The sequence below is a fragment of the Herpailurus yagouaroundi genome, unplaced genomic scaffold, assembly GCF_014898765.1.
Source record: "Herpailurus yagouaroundi ecotype Mexico unplaced genomic scaffold, PumYag 29, whole genome shotgun sequence".
Lineage (NCBI taxonomy): Eukaryota > Metazoa > Chordata > Mammalia > Carnivora > Felidae > Herpailurus > Herpailurus yagouaroundi.
The window spans coordinates 31,468,592-31,475,028 of NW_024412377.1; the positions used below are offsets into that span (position 1 = coordinate 31,468,592).

At 43.0% G+C, this 6,437-nt stretch overlaps 1 long non-coding RNA gene across 1 annotated transcript; it reads left to right on the plus strand.

Annotated features, from left to right (window-relative positions):
• The first annotated feature begins 1,674 nt into the window (after nucleotides 1-1,674).
• On the plus strand, nucleotides 1,675-5,236 carry LOC121043906 (uncharacterized). Its single transcript, XR_005797035.1, has 3 exons — nucleotides 1,675-1,788; nucleotides 1,881-1,985; nucleotides 4,831-5,236. It is a non-coding gene; the product is annotated as an uncharacterized LOC121043906 (long non-coding RNA).
• Nucleotides 5,237-6,437: the final 1,201 nt, after the last annotated feature.

Sequence of the window (6,437 nt, forward strand, 5' to 3'; positions counted from 1 at the left end):
AACGTTTATTTATTTTTTTGGGACAGAGAGAGACAGAGCATGAACGGGGGAGGGGCAGAGAGAGAGGGAGACACAGAATCGGAAACAGGCTCCAGGCTCTGAGCCATCAGCCCAGAGCCTGACGCGGGGCTCGAACTCACGGACCGCGAGATCGTGACCCGGCTGAAGTCTGACGCTCAACCGACTGCGCCACCCAGGCGCCCCGTTTTACAGCACTTTCAAATGAGCTCTTTTGTAACGAAAGAGAACGATTTTTCAATCGATCAGTTCTGGGGTTCTTTGTGAAGGTCAATGGGAGTGATGTAAGTCTGGCGATCCCTTTACAGTAATAAGAATTCCTGTGGCTCAGATCTGTTTACAGTCACATGGAACTACTTAGGGCCCACTAGATTACGTTACAGCACTTCATTTAAGGAAAGACTCAGTACAATCCTTTCCTCTTTAGAAGTTGACAAGGTCTAGCTGGGTCGCCTTCTACTCTTCTATTTACCAACACTCTTAACTGTCCACATTCACCCAGGACTTTTGACACTGCCTTCTATCTCCCTCCCCGCTCAAACTCCAGCCTTTATTTACTTTAAGTTATTTCAGTGTTCTCGGAAGTACCATCCTGCCTCACTCTTCCTTGATTCCATCATCTCTATGAATATTTATCTTAATTCCATCTAACCCACAGTCCTGGCATCATTCTGACGCCTGTACTGGCTTCATCTTTGAAAATGCCGGTATCCTACTGTCTGACCATGATTTCCTCACTCGCATGCTCTCAATATCCTCTTTCTTTGCTTTATTGAGACATCCAGCCCCTTGATTTCTTCATTTTGGTTGTCTCTTATTGCTGTTACCTTTGTTAACCACATTTCGTTTTCAGTCTGTACCAACTTTCTTCCCTTACTACATGGTGATGCTCAACCTATTGCACTTGCCTTTGGCCTTTATTAATCCGTTGAAGACTTCTTATTGCTAAATTTGAGCGACACTTCTTGCCCTGATCTTTGTCCCATAGAGGCATCTGACCTGACTGGCCATTCTTATGCTTTCAAACTCTCTGTTCCCTTAATTTTTGTGATGTAACATTTCCTGATCTTCTGCTTCTTTTTTGCTAGCTCCTCTCCCTTGTCCATGATACAAACACTGGTAATCTTCAGGAGTCTGTACTCTACTCTCTCTACTTCTCAGCCTATCCCTTCTTTCCTTGCCCACTCTTAAGATTAAACCTACTATTTAAAACTAGAAGTCTCAAAAGAGTGGTCTGTTGAAGTTCCTTTACCAGAATCTTCTGGGTTCTTGTTTTAGAAGTATAGATATCTATAAAAAAGTGATACTTTTCAAAAAATGCAGAACTTAATGGTATTACTTTCAAGTTTAACAATCTTCGAGTACTTCTAAGAAATCTCAGGGTAGACTTTGATTTGCCCATGGTAATTTGAACTTGCTGTGTATAAAATCACACAAGTAATTCTTGCCCTGTCCCTGTCAAGGAAGCTCTTCTTATATTCCTTAGTTTCGCTAATAAGTCAACATTAACTGTCTTTCTGGTTTCTATATCTGGAAGTCATCTTTGTTTTTTATTGCATTAGTATTTTGACAGTGTACATAGTGCTAAGCAGATTCATAATGGTTGCTTCATAGTTATTCCATGGTTATGTCATAATTACTGGATGACTGGTTGATTTCACTTGGCTCGGGCGTGTTTGGTTTCTGAAACTTGGAACCTCGGCAAAAAGAAACTAGTATTTGAGGGCAAAACTATATACAAGTTTATCAATTAACGACATGTAAACCCAAGTAAATATAATAGGGGATGATGCTTTGCAAATCTTAAATTCTTTTTAATTTTCTCTTTTAAAGTTATGTTTTCTTGGTCCTGCAACCTCAAGGCTGAACCATGAGACTTATTGCCCGGGGAAGGAGATGGTGGGAAAATAAACAATTGGTCACCTGTGGATCTCAAAGCGGTGAGGACAGCATGGCTCGTGGTGCAGGTAACGTGAAAAGTCTGCCTCTCCAGCTGGAGCCAAGCAGTTGTGAGAGGGAGAGAACAAGAGGCTGGAGAGGCCGGCCTAGAGATGAGTGTCCTCAGTAGTCTTTCAGGCCACACTTCGGAATGGGGCCAGCATGGTAAGTGGGTTGAGGTCAGAGACAGATGTTTCTTTCCCTGCCATCTGTAACTCCGGGAGAGCAACTTCCAGACTTTCCCAGTATGGGGGAAGCCAAACCAGAACAAAAGTGGCTGTGGTGTGTGGTTGGGCAGAGGAAGGACAGTTATTTGGCTTCCTAGGTTTCTTTGGATGCTGTGAGCCACAGAAGATACTGAGAAGATCCCTTTGGCTCTGAAGAGGGATAGGAGGGTAGCTGGCAGGTTTGCTCCATCAAGGACAGTGTAATCCTAGATCTGAGTCAGGCACAGAAGCAAAGGCACTCGGGGGCAGATCTCTGGAGTCCAGTGTTGGGGAGGAGGGCCAAGGCCGTGGGGGGAACCACCAGGCCTCTGTAGGCCCATCAGCTGCATGGAGAGGAACAGACTCCTCATTCTTCAGCCAAGAGCATTAGCTACAGATCCCAGAAGGTTGTGCCCAAGTAGATGAGACATATGCTGTAGAGACTGGAAGGACCAGAAGACAGTACAAGGACCTGTCTGAGGATCAAGGCCCCTCTCAACTTTCTCATTCCTTCATGAAGCTAACCATTATCAAGGAGAAGAGCAGGAAAAAGGGGAAAAATGTGAAACACTGGGCACATAATCAAGATAGAGTACTTTAGAGGGGTCGAAGGATCCAATTAAATGTTGCCATTCACACCCAGCAGAGTGGAGACTTGTGAGGAAGATCAGATTGGAGAAAGAAAGACAGAAAGAAAGAAAGAAAGAAAGAAAGAAAGAAAGAAAGAGGAAGGAAGGAAAGGAGGAGGGAGGGAGGGAAGGAAGGAGAGAGGGAAGAAAGGAATGGAGGAAGAAAGAAAAAAGGACAAAAAGAAAAAGAAAGAAAACAGAATGTGGATATATTTTTCCCTTTCTGCCCGAGTGTAGTGTAAGCAAATTTTTGACCCAGTTTAAGAACAAATTTTTTTTTCTTCTCCAGACATGTTTTGCTAATCCTTCTTCTCTAGAGAAAGGGCCAGTGGGTAATTACAGATGACTTAACTCAGGAACTTAATCTTGTTTCTGGTCTGGCATCATCTCCTTCATTTTTTCCTCTTTACTGATCTGTGCTTTTCCCTGTCAGGGGGGTTTTGTGTGTGTTGTTGATGGGCTGCAAAGCATCTCTCTGCTCTGTGTTTACATATTCAGTTTCCAGGCTCTGCAGTGCAAGGGTTTGTGTTTGTCAAATTAGAAGATGAAGAAAGTCATCACCACGGATGGGCTTTTTAAACCCTGAATGACTGACAAGAAGGGAATGAAAAAGTACTGTGTAAAATAAACTGTGTCATGAATGCATAATTTTGATCCAGTTCATTAAAAGCGTGAAACTGTTGGACGTTAGATTTTGTGAAACATATATACAACGGTATTGCTGTTATGAAAGCGGGTTCCTCATTGTGGAATGCCCGACTAGCCTGTCTTTGAGCTGATGCAGGATGGTTTGCTATTTATAATGTTGAAGAAATTGGGAGAGCAGTACTCAGCCCATCTTCCACTGTGAGCAGCCTGCAGCTTACATTAAGCTGATGGGAAATACCTGAATCAGAACGCACTGTGTGAAGTTCAAGTGATGTGTTGCATTTACAACAACTAGGTAATTCACACTTTTAAGCGATACTTAACTCCTGAAAATGTGCCTTGAAAAGCCCAAAGAGGGGGGACCAACTTGCCTAATTAAAAATAAGCATAAGCAATTCGTGATAGGCACGTTGGTTACAGGAAGCATTAAGAGGAGAGAAGTACCATGAAGTGGATACAATCTTGGTGAATGTAAACTAAGCCCATCTAAAGGCGATGGGACCGGTTTCGGGGGGCAGTAGGGTGGTGACGTGGTGAATTTGAGGTTAACTCCCAGGACACGGGACACCTCAGCCACTTACTAGCTGGGTGACTTTGGGCAGTCCCTTAACTTTGTGCCTCAGTGTCTTTGTCCATAAAATGATGGTGGTGGTCGAACTGTTACGAAAATTAAATTGCTTATTGTAACACACTCCGAATAGTGTCTGTGGGTGGTACATGCTGGGTAGGTGTTTGCTGTTGTTGCTCAAGGGCTCCTGTGGACCCAAACCCACAACTGCTTTCCAAATTTGGCCGTTGGTCTTGCCATGAAGAGGAATGAAGAATCGTGAAGCACTTTTGCAGGTAGGAGCTCAGGAGATCTATGGTCTTCCCCCTGATATCTTTCCGGCTGAAATGGCACATCCCTTGCAGTTCCAATAGGTTATGCCGACAGTAAGGCCTCCCATATGGTGGCTTTTAGTTCCCCACCCCCCTTCTAACTGTCTTGTCTCTGGTAATCCTCATGGTACTAACACACATAAACTAGTCCTCTGCATTCTTGAGCTTACACCTTCTAGTCAAGGTACCTTGACAATGGCTTTGCTGACTATGCTTTCCATGCGTGTGCTTCTCTTCTGCCCTGAGGGTACAATGTAGTCAAAGACTGCTGTGATCTGCATTTGGAGGTGGGCCAACTTTGGGTTAAACTCTCACCCAGGCATGTGGGAGACACATTGGCTAATTCATCACTCATTTCCAAGGCCCTGTTGCCAAGGCAGGTTTCAAGGGCATGTGACCTGTGCAGTAGGACAGTGTTCAGGCACTTGGAGAGGTCCCGTGGTTTGGGTTTAATGCTCCATCATTGCTGCCTTGAAATTCTTAATTTTGTGTTTGGACTTTTGTTTTGAAAGCAACTTTGATTGGAAAATGGAACATGCACAGGAGCAGAGGAAATATGCCTTGTGTCCCTTCTTCCATGCCACCCCATTTGTGCATAATGTTTATGCTGCCCATGAACGTGGAATTCAGGTGGACCCATGATGTGTGGGAGTTCAGTGGCTCAGAGCAAAAGTGAGTATAAGGTAGGTATGTTATGCCTATCACTGCATAAGTGACAGCCCCGAGAGGTCACAATGTCCATTTGAACCAGAACTTCCAATATGAAAAGAGACACAAATGACCAGGAAACACTATTTATTGTATCTTTCTTCCTAGTGTCACTTCCCTGCATTATCCATCTGTTTATGCTGAAAATAATAACAAAGGAAAGAAAAAGATAAAACCACCCGTATTTCTTTGTTCCCCCATTTTTCTTTACTCTTTAGTGAACTAAAGGTAGAGTGTACTGGTAGAACATGCATGTGTCAAGAAGTGAATTAAAAACAGTCAAGTTAGTTCTGTGCAGTATTTCTACTGTTCTGGTAGGAATGAAACACATATGTTAAATATATATGCATGTATGAGTTATGAAATACAAGTTGTATAATTTTAGTGATCCCACTTACCAGCAAAAGGTTAGCAATAAAAGTCACACTAAGACTTTAAAATTGTATTTATATTTTTACTTAAAACAACTTTAAATAGTAAACAAAACATGTCATAATAACAGAGATTGCAGAAGAAAGGATATGTATATGCATTAATGTCTTTAATAACACCTTTTTCCCCTGGTTTGTGAACAATGGATCCTCATTTTTATTATGCCCTGGGCCCCATAAATTAACTAGCCAACCATATCTCTCCTTAACTACTTTCACTATAGAAGTTGGCAAAGCTAACAGTTTGATTTCCCAGCTTCCTTTGCACCTAGCAGTGGCCATGTAACCAAATTCTGGCCAATGAAATATAGTGAAGTAGTTGGGAAGCCTCAGGGAGAACTTAAATGCCTGATAAAAGGAGCAGACTTCAATTGTACTGCCCTTTCCTTTTCTGCCCTTCTTGAACACTAGCACCATATTTGGAGCTGTGCAGCCATTTTGTGACCATTAGGCAATAAACATAAGAACAGAAAGCCAAAAGGCTACAACAGTTGGAGTGAAAAGCTAAAAAAGAGTCTGTGTCCTTGAGGGCCGTGTTGAGCTGCTCAGTCAATACCAGCAGCCATTGATCTAGAATTTTTACGTGAGAAAAATAACCCCCTACTGATTTAACCACTGTGAACCTTTCCGTTGAGGTAGCCCATTGATTACCAATTCATTACCAATGGACATGTCGGCTAAACAGGTTCCCAGGGTTTTTCATCAAAAAAAGACAACTCCTGGGGTATCTGCGTGGCCCAGTACGTTAAGTGTCCAACTCTTGTTTTTGCCTCAGGTCATGATCTCACGGTCTGTGAGCTCGAGCCCTGCATCCGGCTCTGTGCTGTCAGAGCAGAGCCTGCTTGGGATTCTCTCTCTCCCTGCCTCTCTGACCTTCCCTCTCTCTCTCTCAAAATAAATAAACATTAAAAAAAAAAAAAAAGCCAACTCCTCCTGCCTCCAGCTCTATCATTTCCATCATCAAGGCCCTAGACAAATCT